Source organism: Rattus rattus, chromosome 18, assembly GCF_011064425.1.
Source record: "Rattus rattus isolate New Zealand chromosome 18, Rrattus_CSIRO_v1, whole genome shotgun sequence".
In the NCBI taxonomy this organism is placed as follows: Eukaryota; Metazoa; Chordata; class Mammalia; order Rodentia; family Muridae; genus Rattus; species Rattus rattus.
This window is the reverse complement of record NC_046171.1, coordinates 34,977,663-34,985,105: the sequence shown is the minus strand read 5'-3', so window position 1 is coordinate 34,985,105 and position 7,443 is coordinate 34,977,663.

Genomic DNA, 7,443 nt, shown 5'->3' with positions numbered 1-7,443 from the left:
ATTCAGTCTGGAGATTCCTCAGAAAATTGAACATTGCACTACCTGAGAACCCAGCTATACTTCTCCTGGGAATATTCCCAAAAGATGCTCCAATATACAACAAAGACACATGCTCCACTATGTTCATAGCAGCCTTATTTATAATAACCAACAGCTGGAAAGAACCCAGATGCCTTTCAACAGAGGAATGGATTCAGAAAATGTGGTACATTTACACAATGGAGTACTAGTCAGCTATCAAAAGCAATGATTCATGATATTCATAGGCAAATGGTTTGAACTAGAAAATATCATCCTGAATGAGGTAACCCAATCACAGAAAAACACACATGGTATGTACTCATTGATAAGTGGATATTAGCCCAAAAGCTCTAATTGCCAAAGATGTAATCCACAGACCACATGAAGCTCAAGAAGGATGACCAAAGTGCGGATGCTTCACTCCTTCTTAAAAGGGAGAACAAAAATATCCATAGGAAGAGATATGGAGCCAAGTTTAGAGCAGAGCCTGGAAGAATGGCCATTCTGAGCCTGCCCTACATGTAGCCCACATATTTACAGCCACCACAACTAAATAAGATTGATGAAGCTAAGAAGTGCATGCTGACAAGAACTGGATATAGTTGTCTCCTGAGAGACACAGCCAGAGCATGTCAAATACAGAGGCAAACATTAGCAGCAAATCACTGAACTGAGAACGGGACCCTTGTTGGAAGAATTAGAGAAAGGATTGAAAAAGCTGAAGGGGCTTGCAACCCCATAAGAACAACAATACCAACCAACCAGAGTATCCAGCGACTAAACCACTACCCAAAGATTATACATGGATTGACCTATGGCTTCAACTGCATATGTAGCAGGGGATGGCCTTGTTGGGCACCAGTGGAAGGAGAAGCTTTTGTTCATACCAAGGTTGGACTCACAGTCAGGTGAATGGTAAGGGGAGAAGGGTTGGATGGAGATGGACACCCTTATTGGTGAAGGGTAAGGGTAGAGGATAGGGCACTTATGGACAGGAGACTGGGAAAGGGAATAACATTTGAAATATAAATAAAAAAATATATCCAATTACAAAAACATAGTTGACATCCTTCATGACTTCTCAGGTAGTACCATACACTTACTCAGATTCAACATGGAAGCATATTTACATATTTACATATATATATGAATTTAGAGACTAAATTTCAGGGAGGGATTTAAGTCATAGTATGTGTAAATTCATGTCCATATTAAACCAAGGGAAGGAAATTTTATATAGCATATTAAGAATATATAGTATAACATATTATAAAGAAGGGGGAATTCAAGGGTGGTGAAGTGGAGTTCGTGGGTGGATGGGGGAGCACCCTCATAGGAGCAGGGGAAGGGGGAATGGGCTAGCAGTTTTGCAGAGGGGAACCCAGGAAAGGGAATAATATTTAAAATGTAAGGAAATGAAATATTCAATAGAAAAAGAGAAAAAAGAAATTATTAAAATGAACAATAACCATTGATTAAATGAGATAATAAGCATATTCAAAATACCAACTGACAATTTTGTGAACACATTCTTAGGGTCTTAAAATTAATCTTCATGATTTTTATTTAAGAAGAGTATTAAAAATTATAATACATATACATTATCAAAATAATGTTTCTGATTTTCATGTATAATTTGTGTACGTATCAGAGGAAAAGTTTAAATGTCCTTATAATTGAATAATAAAAAGGTTGTAGAAAACAATAAAATTATATATTATAAAGTGATATTTAGTTACCGCATTAGGGAAAGCTAGTCATTTCTAAATGTTGTTTAGTAACAATACAATGGTTCCTGAAAGGTTTCTAGTAAGCAAACCTTTTCATGATCAAGAAATTATTTCACTTCACTTTTGAAGCAATGAAAATGTCATTGATCACTAACTAAGAATGTTGAGGACATAATGAAAACAATGGACTACCAAAAATATATTGAAATATTAAAAACCTATAAAATAGTGACTTTTCAAACGTTATAATGAAAAGGAAAAATGAAATCTTCTTCAGAAAATTTCAAAATATCTCTGGTGTATATAAGTCCATATCTTTATATTTAAGTCTCAGTAATAATCACTATGATTTTGATATGACTTGGGTAAGAGAATCTCTGTAGTGAATGTCTAGTTTTCTATAGGCTCTGAACATTTAGAGGTGATTGGTTATTAGGTTTCTGATTTAATCAATGGATGGAGAAATCTACTGATGTGTTTATATTATGATGATAATACAAAGGATTGAGTCTTAGCTAGATCTCCCTGGACATGGGACTGATTCTTTCCTTAATTCCTGTTGTTCCTTTGTGACCTACAGGGCATGCTTAGCTGTAGCCCATGTGTCAGGTTTACCTCAGGTACAAAGAAGAGGAGACTTCCTGAAGTAGCCCAGGAAGTCTTTCCCTAACCACATCCTCTCAGATATATGTCACAGTCTCAAAAAAATAAGTAACAGAGCACCCAAGCGAATATGTCCTGATCACAAGACAAGATGGTACATATAGTTGAATGAGAAGCTTAAATGTGAAATTCAAGGGCAAGGACATTATTTTATGATAGAATGCAGAAAATAAAATGAATTTTGGTTGATGGATATGAACTCAGAATGGCAGCTAAATTTTTAGTCTCCGAACAACGTGGTTGTAATAAAAGTAAATTTTTTTCGCATAAAACATTGTCTAAAATTCAATTTCTGTCACCTTTCATTATCTGAAAAGCAGAGACTATGAGAAAGTATGTCTGTAATGTTTTATTATTAGATAGAAAAGTCAAAAGAAAGTGAACATCATTCACCAAATATCAGTGTTTTACTTTTTCTTTTTACCATTTTAGAAAATAGAAGCAATCATCACATTTCTGATATTACAGTCAGATTCCAGTTAATACCAAGTTATGATGAAATATGTAGTTGGAAAGACTAAGTTCTATATGCCCATGATCCACAGGGAAATTTCACTTCCAGACTTCTTGGCCTTGAAACTATGTTATTTTTTGAACTAGACATATAATATAGGAGCTGAAATGAAAAGAAAATAGTTTTGCCCCTTTTGGCATAGTTTTCCCTGCTTTGATATGTCCTGGCATATATAATGATAAGGATATTAGTGCTTATAGCATACCCAGAATGCCTAAGCATTGGTTTCTAAATCTTTTTCTGTTTCCCTTTGATAAACTCTAATAGTTTTCAATTTAAAAGGACTACATCACAAACGAAAATACACTATAATCGATATATTCTGCATTGCCATCCAGAAGCAACAATTTAAGAACACTCAAGTGAACTTGTTTTTGTAGTTCCTTTCTATCCCTTGGGTGAGTCTTTGTCTTTAAACTTTCTTTGCCCGGGTTAATAAATTCCTCAAGTCTGCTTAGCAGTGTTTGGATTTTTGTTTCCACTATTCTTGACTATATCTACTCACCTACTTCTGTGATTCTCCCTCTGCATTAGACACCCTTTCCTTTCTAACCTGCAAGTGATTACTTGTGTGGAAACAAAAGCTTCTCTAGGTAATATATCATGAAAAAGGAAGGTCACATGCTGTGTCCTCCTTGAGGAGTAACAGGCCTGATTTGCCTTTGCTACAAATGTCTCACCTTCGTTCAGAAAACACCTTATTGCCTCAAGTGCAATTTAAAATTAAATTGAAATTACATGAAAACTTTTGTTACCACTTACATTTTTGAATACTGGTCTTAGATTATTTATGGTAATTTTCTGTATACATTTTATTATGAATAAGCAAAGTAAATATAAGACTTTTCCAGGATTTCATTTATACAATAATTACTTAGCAAGTATTTAACTACTATGATCAGTTTTAAGAGTGGTGGATATTTAGATTGTATTCAGCATTCTTCATCTTTAAAAATTTAGAGTTAAAAAAGTTTAACGTTAATATAAGCAATAATATTTTAACTCTTCAATCTAAATGATGTCTGGCTTGCATGTTAGAGACATATTTCCCCCTGAAACACTCAAATGGTCACGCTTGACCTCTACAGGAAAGTCAAGCACTTGGATACTTGGTTAACTCACATATCATTCTTCAGTTATAGAAAAAATAAGATTGAGGATGATAAAATGTGTTTATTCCAGATCTATTTCTATGAGTTAGATACTATGTTTTCTGGAGAGGATTCAGAGACATTGGAAGCAGACAGAAACGGAAGTGTGAAACATGTCAGAAACTTTCTGGTTTATATAAAATAAGAACAGCTGGAACAGAAGCTTTCCAAGGAACCTTAGACCAAGAATGATCCCAACAAGTCAGAAACCATGTGCAAAGATGGGAAAATTCACTAAGGCCAATGATGGAATACAACAGCCTAAAGATGTTTTTCCCTTGAATTCCTCATCTTTCAGATGCTTAAGATATTTTAGTACCATCTACACATAAACATTAATACCTCAAAAAGCACAGATATGTGTATTCTTAGCAAACACACACACACACACACACACACACACACACACACTAGCATCCAGATTAAGATTTTTGAAGTATAGCATTTGGACCCCATTCTAGGTTTGTTACCATCACTAACTACAGCAGTAACCACTAGCTTCATTTGGTCACTACATTCATACTTTTTTGTTTGCCTTCCTTACATACGTACATACTATTAAAGCAGTGGGCTGTACACCAAAATGTGTACCCTATGTCTGCATTATTGGCGTAATGGTATGCAAATGGAGTGAAATTGGTATGCAAATTTTTAGATATAGGTTTGGCTCAGTTTTAAAAATCATTTCTTTGAGAATTTTATATATTTGGATCACATTCAACAATTTCCTCAACTTCTCTCAGACACACCTGGATTTCCCTATCTATTCCCTGTTGAGTCTGACATTCTTAAAGACCCATCAAGTCAAATTTATGCTGTTCATATACACTTGACTGTTGTGACCTTTCATTCAAACATGCACACTTCCCGAGGACCACACCTTAGAGCACATTGACTTTCTGTCTTCCCGCAGCTATCAGTAACTCTACAGTAACCTCTGAGATTTCATGCCTGCCTCCCCACTCCCAGCTGGGATTTACTCTTGATTGAGATTTCACAGGTCTTGGGCATGGTGTCATAAACTGCTGTGGGTTCATGTGTCCAGTTGCCCTTCTGAGTATAGAGAACACTATCATTTTGTAGGTATTCACTACCTCAGGTTCTCACACACTACTTATCCCCTGTTTCACATTGATTCGAAGCTCCAGAAAGAGTGTTATGATATAGGAACAGCTAAGGTCGAACATTCTAGAGGCCTTTATTCACTGCAACCTGACTAGTTGTGTCTCTGGGTTAATTACTTTCTACTGAAGAAAGAAGATGTTTCTGTGGAGGGCAAGAGACTAATCAACGGAATAATAATCTAAGTACAATAATAACATCATTGGAAATCAACACTAGCTGTTTAACAAAATAAGTATGGTAGGTTTTTGAATCGAATCTATGACTTGTATAGCTACAGGTACTTAGTCTCAGGAATGGACCCAAGTAAGGCTTTCATCTTGTAAAGCAGACTTTAATTCCCATCAGGAAGTACTTGACTAGTCCCATACAATTGATGTCACTACTCTACTGATCGACATGTAAGCCAGAGAGACCCACCTTGTAGTTTTCAGAATATATAGCTTGGGAAATCTGATTATTCTATTCTCTAACAACATTCATATTATCTCCCCACACTGTAAAAGCTAGCCAGTAGGGAGAAAACTTCCAAATGAGAAGCGGTTAAGTTTTTCTGTTTTGTGGCTGGAGTATGTCTTGTTTTCAGTAATAGGCTCCTGAAATCAAGTTCCTGGGAAGGATTAAGAATATTGTGTTTGGAGGGTGTGTGGTACCTCACTGGCCAGTAACTCAAAAAGAAAAATTCATGGCACTGAAGTTTTTTTTTTATTTGCTAGCCGAATGGTATCTTGTGGGGATATTTTTGTATCATTATAGACTAACTATATTAAACAATTTGTATATGTGTGTACTGTGTTGTTTAGGAAAATATTAGAGTAGTTAGTCGTTCTCATATATAATTTTGAAATATATTTAAATTTTTGTTTCCCCTTCCTGACTCCCTGTTCTACCCAGTCCTAAGTCTCCTAATTGTACTTAATAAAACCTATTTCAAAAATAGGTTGAAAAGCTATAGGTTTTCAAGCTACTCCCTTGAAAAGCTACCTCTATGACTCTTTACTAAGTCACTGTTCTATATTCCAAATAAAGCTGATATGTTGAAGATTCATTACTAGTCAATTGAAGAGCCTTGACATCAATTTTCATAGTATTTGCATCAGTATTTTTCTTCCACTAGATGCAAATATGTATCTCATTTTCTGAACAATCATGCTAGCATTTGTTGTTTTATAAAATTGTACTTGTTTTAACTGGAGTAAGAGGAAATCTCAAATTTATTTTAATTTGTATTTCTCTGATGATGGATAAGAATCAGGAGCCCATGGGGGCCTATGCATAATTGACCTCACATAGACAAACCCAAGCCTCAAGAAATTTAGGAAAAGCTGAAATATCACCTCGAGTATGATCATATGGGAATAAATCTGATATTAACAGTAAGAAAGTATACTAAGAAAGTATACAGACTTATGCAAATTAGTTAAAGCATTCCTGAATGATAATTGAGTCAAGAAAGACATTACAAATTAAAATTTAAATCTTAAATTAACAAGAAAGATAAGAATATATAACATATATCTCAACACAATAAATATAATATGCAGTAAACTTCATATTGATAAATAGAGAAAAAAGTCAAAGCATTTTCACTAAAACGGAGAATGAGGAAAGGATATCCACTCTCCCCAATCCTGTTCAATACAGAATTTGAAATCTTATCTAGAAATATAAAACAAATGGAGAAGATAAAGGAAACAAAATTAAGAAAAGAGTAAGTCAATGTATTCTTAATATGTTGTGGTATGGTTTTACGCACAAAAGACTTTAAGAATTCTAACAGAAAGTCCTCTAACGAACACATTCAGCAAAGTAGGGAGATACAAAATTAACTCATAACACTCAGTAGTTTTTGTACACCGAAATTGCATTTATGCTGAGAAATCAGGGAGATAATGTTATTCATAATACCCTCAAAAATAAGATAAAATGTCTTAGAACAAATTTAACCTAAGCAGTTTAAAGACTGTACAATGAAAACTTTAGAAAGGTAAAAACAGAAATTTAAAAAAGAAACCAGAAGATGGAAAGACCTCCCATGGTCATATATTGGTAGGAATAACACTGTAAAAATGTATATTTCACCAAAGCAATCTACAGATTCAATGAAATCCCCATAAAAAACTCTAATGCCATTCCCCCCAAAACTTGAAAAAAAAATCACTTCAAGTTGTATATAGAAGACTGAAAGTATCAGGGTAGCTAAAACAATCCTGAATATTATTCAAACACCTGTTGGTGATGT